Source organism: Oncorhynchus kisutch, linkage group LG2, assembly GCF_002021735.2.
Source record: "Oncorhynchus kisutch isolate 150728-3 linkage group LG2, Okis_V2, whole genome shotgun sequence".
In the NCBI taxonomy this organism is placed as follows: Eukaryota; Metazoa; Chordata; class Actinopteri; order Salmoniformes; family Salmonidae; genus Oncorhynchus; species Oncorhynchus kisutch.
Window position 1 is genome coordinate 57381731 of NC_034175.2, and position 9365 is coordinate 57391095.

Here is a 9365-nt window from a genome sequence, read left to right on the forward strand (position 1 = left end):
ATGTCATGCCAGGTGTTCAGCTCGGATCCTTCACCACCCTGGCAGGAGACTCCCTGCCACTGCTCTTTCACCACGCCGGCGCTGCCGACTGCCTGCCCTCCTCCACCTCCACACACACACACAACATGGTGTTCACAGGTAACCTCTCACCCCCACCACCTACCTGAGAATGGCTAAGAGGAGAGGGTATGGGAGGAGAGCAGAGGAGAGGAGGGCAGTGTGAGCAGAGGAGAAGAGAGGAGAGCAGAGGAGAGAGAAGGAGAAGAGAGGGGAGAGAAGGAGAGGGGAGGAGAGAAAAGCAGAACTGAGGAGGTCTATCTACTTGATCCTGTCCAGGTAGGAAGGAGATTGTGTGATCATTGTGATGTCATGCCAGGCGTTCAGCTCTGACTCCTTCACCACGCCTACGCTGCTGACTGCCTGCCCTCCTCCACCTCCACACACAACATGGTGTCTGCAGGTAGCCTCTCACCCCCACCGCAAACCCTAATCTCTGAGTCCTAACCTCTGATAACCGCTTAGATTGGATTGAAACACACTTGTCTCTCTAAACCATTTCCAGACTTCTAACAGTGGTGTTTGGTCATGTTCTCTGTGCTTTGCAATCTGGGCTGCAGAGTGACAGAAATGTATTAACTTACACCCTCACACTGGCACGCTCATGCGCACACACACTGGCACGCTCATGCGCACACACACTGGCACGCTCATGCGCACACACACTGGCACGCTCATGCGCACACACACATGCAGGCACATGCACACACACGACAGCTGAGGATGACGATTTTGGCCTGCATCTGAACAGTAATGCTTGCACAGTTTATTATAAGATTCAGTCAGCATTCTGCTTAACAGCCTGCTACCATTGAACACACTGAAGCCTCCATACAGACAGTGATGTGAATGGTGTATTCTCTTTCCTATTGGAATTTTTGGAAGCAGTGGAAGCTATTTTTTTACAGGCCTATAATATATCCATCCGGTATGAAAGTTTCAATCCAATCTCATGTGAGCCAAAGTACATCAGGCAGGGAAGGAGAAATTCCATAGACAAGTAGTCGTTTGTTTAAATGCATTTTAATTATGTAAATGTGTTTAATCAGCTCATTGTCCCTGCTGTGTCTGTCTGTAGATAATTATTACTGTAGTATGTAGTGTAATTAGACTTCACCAGAAGAACACAACACCTGCTGATTGAGATTAAATGTTCTGTTCATTGTCATTGAAAATGAACCCACACTATGCGGAATGTAATTAACTCAATCAACACTACAGCTTCTACAATAAAGAATGGAAACCAAGCACATTTCTATCGGTATCACTCAATGGAGTTTCTTTCAGAAACAGGTGTACCTGTGGACACTTAAAAATATACTTACATGGATACAACAGAAAGCCATGTCTAAACTGATTTAAGGTCTCTCTCCCTCACTCCCCCTCTGATGATGATGGTGATGATAATTATGATGATGAAGGTTTCCTCCCTAGCTCAGAAGATGCTGTCTGACCGTATATCTCAGACCAGAATCCTCCAGACCTGCAGCGTCCCGCAACCCAACATGGTTAACGGAGCAAACACACTGCAAAGTACACACACGATGGCGTCTGATTGGCGTAGCAGTCGGGCGTAGCCAGCCTCAGCCCGGTCAAATCTGCACAGCGCGATATCAACCCAGAGCATATCGGACTGCTTTTTCTCAACAACATCTCCAGATTCCTACCACAAGCTCTGAAACTTTACTCCGGATCATCGCAGCTAGCTAGCTGGCTAACGTCTCTGTCCCGAAGCAAGCACCAGTTAACCTGCAGCTGTCCTCGAGCTAGGCCCATCTCCCGGCTAGATGAAGAGATCCACCAGACAATTCCTGGTTTTCAATACCTCTTTTGCCAATTGGCCTGGACCCTTTGCTGCCGACACGGAGCCCCGCCGATCCATCACGACTGTTCTGCCGACGTAACCGTCCGAGGGGGTTTCAACAGGCTCTTCTGTTGCGACGTCCCTCTGAGGCCCATCTGCTAGCCTGCTAGCCCCGGCCTGCTAGCTGTCTGAATCGCCGTTTCTCCAGCTCGCCTAGCTACTCACTGGACCCTATGATCACTCAGCTACACATGCCTCTCCCTAATGTCAATATGTCTTGTCTATTGCTGTTTTGGTTAGTGATTTTGTCTTATTTCACTGTCGAGCCTCCAGCCATGCTCAATATGCCTTAGCTAGCCCTTTTGTTCCACCCCCCACACATGCGGTGACCTCACCTGGCTTAAATGATGCCTCTAGAGACAAAACCTCTCTCATCGTCACTCAATGCCTAGGTTTACCTCCACTGTACTCACATCCTACCATACCCTTGTCTGTACATTATGCCTTGAATCTATTCTTCCTAGCCCAGAATTCTGCTCCTTTTACTCTCTTTCGAATGCACTAGACAACCAGTTCTTATAGCCTTTAGCCGTACCCTTATCCTACTCCTCCGGTAGGATCACTCCTCTGGTGATGTAGAGATTAACCTAGGCCCTGCAGCCCCCAGCATCACTCCCATTCCCCAGGCGCTCTCATTATTGACTTTAACATTAGAAGCCTCCTCCCTAAGTTTGTTTTATTCACTGCTTAAGCACACTCAGCCAACCCTGATGTCCTAGCCGTGTCCGAATCCTGGCTTAGGAAGGCCACCAAAAATCCAGACATTTCCATCCCTAACTATAACATTTTCCGACAATATAGAACTGCCACAGGGGGCGGAGTTGCAATCTACTGCAGAGATAGCCTGCAGAGTTCTGTCATACTATCCGGGTCTGTGCCCAAACAATTCAAGCTTATACTTTTAAAAATCCACTTTTGTACTAACAACTCCCTCACCGTTGCCACTTGTTATAGACTCCCTTCAGCCCACAGCTGTGCCCTTGACACCATATTTGAATTGATCGCCCCCATCTATACTCAGAGTTCGTACCGTTAGGTGACCTAAACTGGGACATGCTTAACACCCCGGCCATCCTACAATCTAAGCTAGATGCCCTCAATCTCACACAAATTATCAAGGAACCTACCAGGTACAACCCTAAATCTATAACCATGGGCACCCTCTTAGATATCATCCTGACCAACTTGCCCTCTAACTACGCCTCTGTTGTCTTCAACCAGGACCTCAGCGATCACTGCCTCATTGCCTGCGTGCGTAATGGTTCTGCGGTCAAACGACCACCCCTCATCACTGTCAAACACTCCCTAAAACACTTCAGCGAGCAGGCCTTTCTAATCGACCTGGCCCGGGTATCCTGGAAGGATATTGACCTCATCCCGTTGGTAGAGGATGCCTGGTTGCTCTTCAAAAGTGCTTTCCTCACCATCTTAAATAGCCCCCAACACTCTACTCAGCACACTGGATGTAGTCTATCACAGTGCCATCCGTTTTGTCACCAAAGCCCCATATACTACCCACCACTGTGACCTGTATGCTCTCATTGTCTGGCCCTCACTTACATATTCGTTCACTGGTCACCATAGCAACACCCACCTGTAGCATGCGCTCCAGGAGGTATATTTCACTGGTCATCCCCAAAGCCAACACTTCCTTTGGTCGCCTTTCCTTCCAGTTCTCTGCTGCCAATGACTGGAACGAATTGCAAAAATCCCTTAAGCTGGAGGCTTATATCTCCCTCTCTAACTTTAAGCATCAGCTGTCAGAGCAGCTTACCGATCACTGTACCTGTAAACAGCCAATATGTAAATAGCATACCCAACTACCTCATCCCCATATTATTACTTACCCTCTTGCTCTTTTGCACCCCAGTATCTCTACTTGCACATCATCATCTGCACATCTATCACTCCAGTGTTAATGCTAAATTGTAATTATTTAGCCTCTTTGGCCTATTTATTGCCTACCTCCCTACTCTTCTACATTTATACACACTGTACATAGATTTTTATATTATTTTTCTATTGATTTTGACTGTACTTTTGTTTACGTGTAATTCTGTGTTGTTGTTGCACTGCTTTGCTTTATCTTGGCCAGGTCACGGTTGTAAATGAGAACTTGTTCTCAACTGGCTTACCTGGTTAAATAAAGGTGAAATTTAAAAAAGTTTAAAAAACACACACACACACACACACACACACACACACACACACACACACACACACACACACACACACACACACACACACACACACACACACACACACACACACACACACACACACACACACAGCACAACATTAATACATCTACACTCCCCTCTAGTGGCTTTAGCTGGTATCACGGTTGATGTTTCTCTGTTTCTCTTAATATCTTTAGGTTCCTTGTCTGTATACATTTCCAGAGCATGGTCTGGTTAGGGGGTCGTGCTCTCTGAGACCCCTGTCTAGTTTCTGGGAGAAGATCACCCAGATAACCCTAACCCCTGACCAATAGAATTTGAGTTCTGGTGTGACCTCATTCCTTTACTGGATCAATTTATGATTCCATGTCTAGCAGTTGTAAAAACGAATGATAGTAATATACTCCCATGTCTTTGTCATGATCCATTTATCTGAAATGTAATATATGAAACTGAATGATTATGTGCAGTACCAGTCAAAGTTTGGACACTCCTACTCATTTTATTTATTTAGACTATTTTCTACATTGTAGAATAATAGTGATGACATCAAAACTATGAAATAACACATATGGAGTCCTGTAGTAACCAAAAAAGTCTTAAACAATCAAAAATATATCCTTCAAAGTGGCAACCCTTTGCCTTGATGACATCTTTGCACACTCTTGGCATTCTCTCAACCAGCTTTATGAGGAATGCTGGAAAAGCTTCTACATCTGCATTGCTTGCTGTTTGGGGTTTTAGGCTTGGTTTCTGTACAGCAGGGCTTTATACATCAATTTGATTGATTGACGGAGTTCCCACATGAGCTGAGCACTTGTTGGCTGCTTTTCCTTCACTCTTCAGTCCAACTTATCCCAAACCATCTCAACTGGGTTGAGGTCAGGTGATTGTGGAGGCCAGGTCATCTGATGCAACACTCCATCACTCTCCTTCTTGGTCAAATAGCCCTTACACAGCCGGGAGGTGTGTTTTGGGTCATTGTCCTGTTGAAAAACAAATGATAGTCCCACTAAGCTCAAACCAGATGGGATGGCGTATCGCTGCAGAAAGCTGTGGTAGCCATGCTGGTTAAGTATGCCTTGATGTGTCCATACTTTTGACTGGTACTGTAGGTGAACACCTAATTTATTGGCAGATTTGTGTTTTCGAGTCAGATATACAGTATCTTCAAACCCAGAGAGAGAGAAGACTATATACAGACATTCGCAGACATTTTGATTTGTAATTAATCAAAACCCACTGTCCCAGTTTTATGTGTCATTTTCCATACTTATTGATTTGTTAATGTGTTTTCCATTAATAAATACATTGAAACCAACAGTGAGGAGAGGAGCTGATGGAGGTGATGATAGATAAGCACCTGTCTCCCTGTAGCATACTGGAGACATTATACTGCAGCATACAGTGCCTTGCAAAAGTATTCAACCACTTGCCGTTTTTCCTATTTTGTTGCATTACAACCTGTAATTTAAATGGATTTTTATTTGGATTTCATGTAATGGACTTGCATAAAATAGCTTGTTTCACAAAAATTCCACCTGTGTGCAATCTAAGTGTCACATGAGCTGTCACATGATCTCAGTATACATACACCTGTTCTGAAAGGCCCCAGAGTCTGCAACACCACTAAGCAAGGGGCACCACCAAGCAAGAGGTACCATGAAGACCAAGGAGCTCTCCAAACAGGTCAGGGACAAAGTTGTGGAGAAGTACAGATCAGGGTTGGGTTATAAAAAATATCAGAAACTTTGAACATGAAACTTTGAAACGGAATGAATATGGCACCACAACAAACCTGCCAAGAGGCCCGCCCACCAAAACTCACAGACCAGGCAAGGAGGGCATTAATCAGAGAGGCAACAAAGAGACCAAAGGTAACCCTGAAGGAGCTGCAAAGCTCCACAGCGGAGATTGGAGTATCTGTCCATAGAACCGCTTTAAGCCGTACACTCCACAAAGCTGGGCTTTATGGAAAAGTTGCCCGAAAAATATAAGCAAACATTTTTGGTGTTCGCCAAAAGGCATGTGGGAGACTCCCCAAACATCTGGAAGAAGGTACTCTGGTCAGATGAGACTAAATTTGAGCTTTTTGGCCATCAAGGAAAACACTATGTCTGGCGCAAATCCAACACCTCCCATCACCCAGAGAACCCCATCCCCACAGTAAAGCATGGTGGTGGCAGCATCATGCTGTGGGGATGTTTTTCATCATCAGGGACAGGGAAACTGGTCAGATTTGAAGGAATGATGGATGGCGCTACATACAGTGAAATTCTTGAGGGAAACCTGTTTCAGTCTTCCAGAGATTTGAGACTGGGACTTGCTAAAGCAAGACTCGAGTGGTTTAAGGGGAAACATTTAAATGTCTTGGAATGGCCCAGACCTCAATCCAATTGAGAATATGTGGTATGACTTAAAGAATGCTGTACACCAGCAGAACCCATCCAACTTGAAGAAGCTGGAGCAGTTTTGACTTGAAGAATGGGCAAACATCCCAGTGGCTAGATGTACCAAGCTTATAGAGACATACCCCAAAAGACTTACAGCTGTAATCGCTGCAAAAGGTGGCTCTACAAACTATTGACATCGTGGGGGTGAATCGTTATGCACTCTCTCGTTTTCTGTTTTTTTTGCCTTATTTCTTGTTTGTTTCACAATAAAATATATTTTGCATCTTCAAAGTGGTCGGCATGTTGTGTAAATCAAATGATACAACCCCCCCCAAAAAATACATCTTAATTCCAGGTTGTAAGGCAACAAAATAGGAAAAATGCCAAGGGGGTGAATACTTCGCAAGCCACTGTAAGTGTACAGTTGGACTCAAAAGCAGGCCAGAAGTGCTTGTCATTGTCTTACAATCAATCATTCAGTACCTGGTTGATATATCAAAAATAAGTAATATATGATTTAATTACAATCTATTTCTCCGAGATGCAATTAATGAATGGATTTTGCAGTCATGTATGCATTTATTTGAATGATTTGTTGATTGATTTATTAAGCAGTTGGTATTTCTGAGAGCCCAGGAAGAGGGAGCTGTGTTCAGACAAATACACCCTGTACTGTATAATTGTGCCATTTTTCATATTCACTGATGTCTTGATGTGTTTCTGTGAACAAATACATAAACATCCAGCCCTCTTGTCAACATGTACATACTGTCAGAGACTATCCAGTCTGTCAGATGATGGAGCCCGTGAGGCACTACAGACACTGAGGGTCCTTACGTAATGAGCTCTACATGTTAATGTACGGCCTGTGGTTTATATGGCTCCAATGAGAGGGAGGCTGTGTGTGACTGTAGCCTCAGCTACATGTAGTTGCATCTCTGTGCCATGTCTGTCACGTCTACTGTTGACTGTCCCCTTCAATCACTAAATAAAAACACCATTGGTGTGAATGAAGTGTGAAGGTTGTTTGAGCAGCAGATAGTACATGAAGTGATTTTATTCATTATAAAAGCCATCATCAAGCCTAAACAGTAGAACTGTACAAACACAGAGGATACATACATTAGTTGACATACTGTACATGGTGGATAAAAGGCATGACAACAACCTTCATTCATTTACATTTCCTGTCTGGAAAATTGCACCACAAATGAAGATGAAAAGAAAGTCATGTAAAAGACAGTGTACCAGTCTCAATGCTTTCCAGTAACAAACATTAAGACAATCATTTTAGCATTCAGTGTTATACCAGTCAACATTAGAAAACCACAAAAGGACCATGAGAGAACATTCTAGGCTGCATTAAACGCTCTTTAGCTGCCATTGCACAATATGTCACTGTCTTCTGACCTGCTCTACAGCATGGTGGAGAGAACTACAGGAAGACAAAACCATTAGTGTCATCTTAGCAAACTATTTGTCCACTCTAGTGTGTGTGTGGTTTAAGAAAACAGCTTCAACAACAGATACGGTAACTGCACAGCAGCCAAGATAAAAAAAGAGAGAGATGAGGACAGACAGACAGACTACTGGTTCCATCCCACATCAGAAAGACAGGACACACAGAGACCAACTAAGACAGACATCTTCAAACTAAAGTACAACTCAGTTGTACAAAACAAGCAATTAAAAGTAACTATTACTTGAAATATGAAGTTTAGGATTATTAGTTTGAATTAGCATTATATTATAATTTGTGTCAAACTGAATCTACAGTTGAAGTCGGAAGTTTACATACACCTTAGCCAAATACATTTAAACTCAGTTTTTCACAATTCCTGACACTTAATTCTAGTAATAATTCCCTGTCTTAGGTCAGTTAGGATCACCACTTTATTTTAAGAATGTGAAATGTCAGAATAATAGTAGAGAGAATGATTTATTTCAGCTTTTATTTCTTTCATCACATTCCCAGTGGGTCAGAAGTTTACATACACTCAATTAGTATTTGGTAGCATCGCCTTTAAATTGTTTAACTTGGGTCAAACGTTGTGGGTAGCCTTCCACAAGCTTCCCACAACAAGTTGGGTGAATTTTGGCCCATTCCTCCTGACAGAGCTGGTGTAACTGAGTCAGGTTTGTAGGCCTCCTTGCTCGCACACGCTTTTTCAGTTCTGCCCACAAATGTTCTATAGGGTTGAGGTCAGGGCTTTACGATGGCCACTCCAATACCTTGACTTTGTTGTCCTTAAGCCATTTTGCCACAACTTTGAAAGAATGCTTGGGGTCATTGTACATTTGGAAGACCCATTTGCGACCAAGCTTTAACTGATGTCTTGAGATGTTGCTTCAATATATCCACATAATTTTCCTACATCATGATGCCATCTATTTTGTGAAGAGCACCAGTCCCTCCTGCAGCAAAGCAGCCCCACAACATGATTCTGCCACCCCGTGCTTCACGGTTGGGCTGGTGTTCAATTGTCAATTGTCATTATTGGCAAACAGTTCTATTTTTGTTTCATCAGACCAGAGGACATTTCTCCAAAAAGTACGATCTTTGGCCTCATGTGCAGTTTTTAATGGTGGTTTTGGAGCAGTGGCTGGAGCAGTCTTCCTTGCTGAGCGGCCTTTCAGGTTATGTCGATATAGGACTCGTTTTACTGTGGATAGATACTTTTGTGCCTGTTTCCTCCAGCATCTTCACAAGGTCCTTTGCTGGGATTGATTTGCACTTTTCGCACCAAAGTACGTTCATCTCTAGGAGACAGAACGCGTCTCCTTCCTGAGCGGTATGACGGCTGCGTGGTCCCACGATGTTTATACTTGTGTACTATTGTTTGTACAGAGGAAAGTGGTACCTTCAGGCAT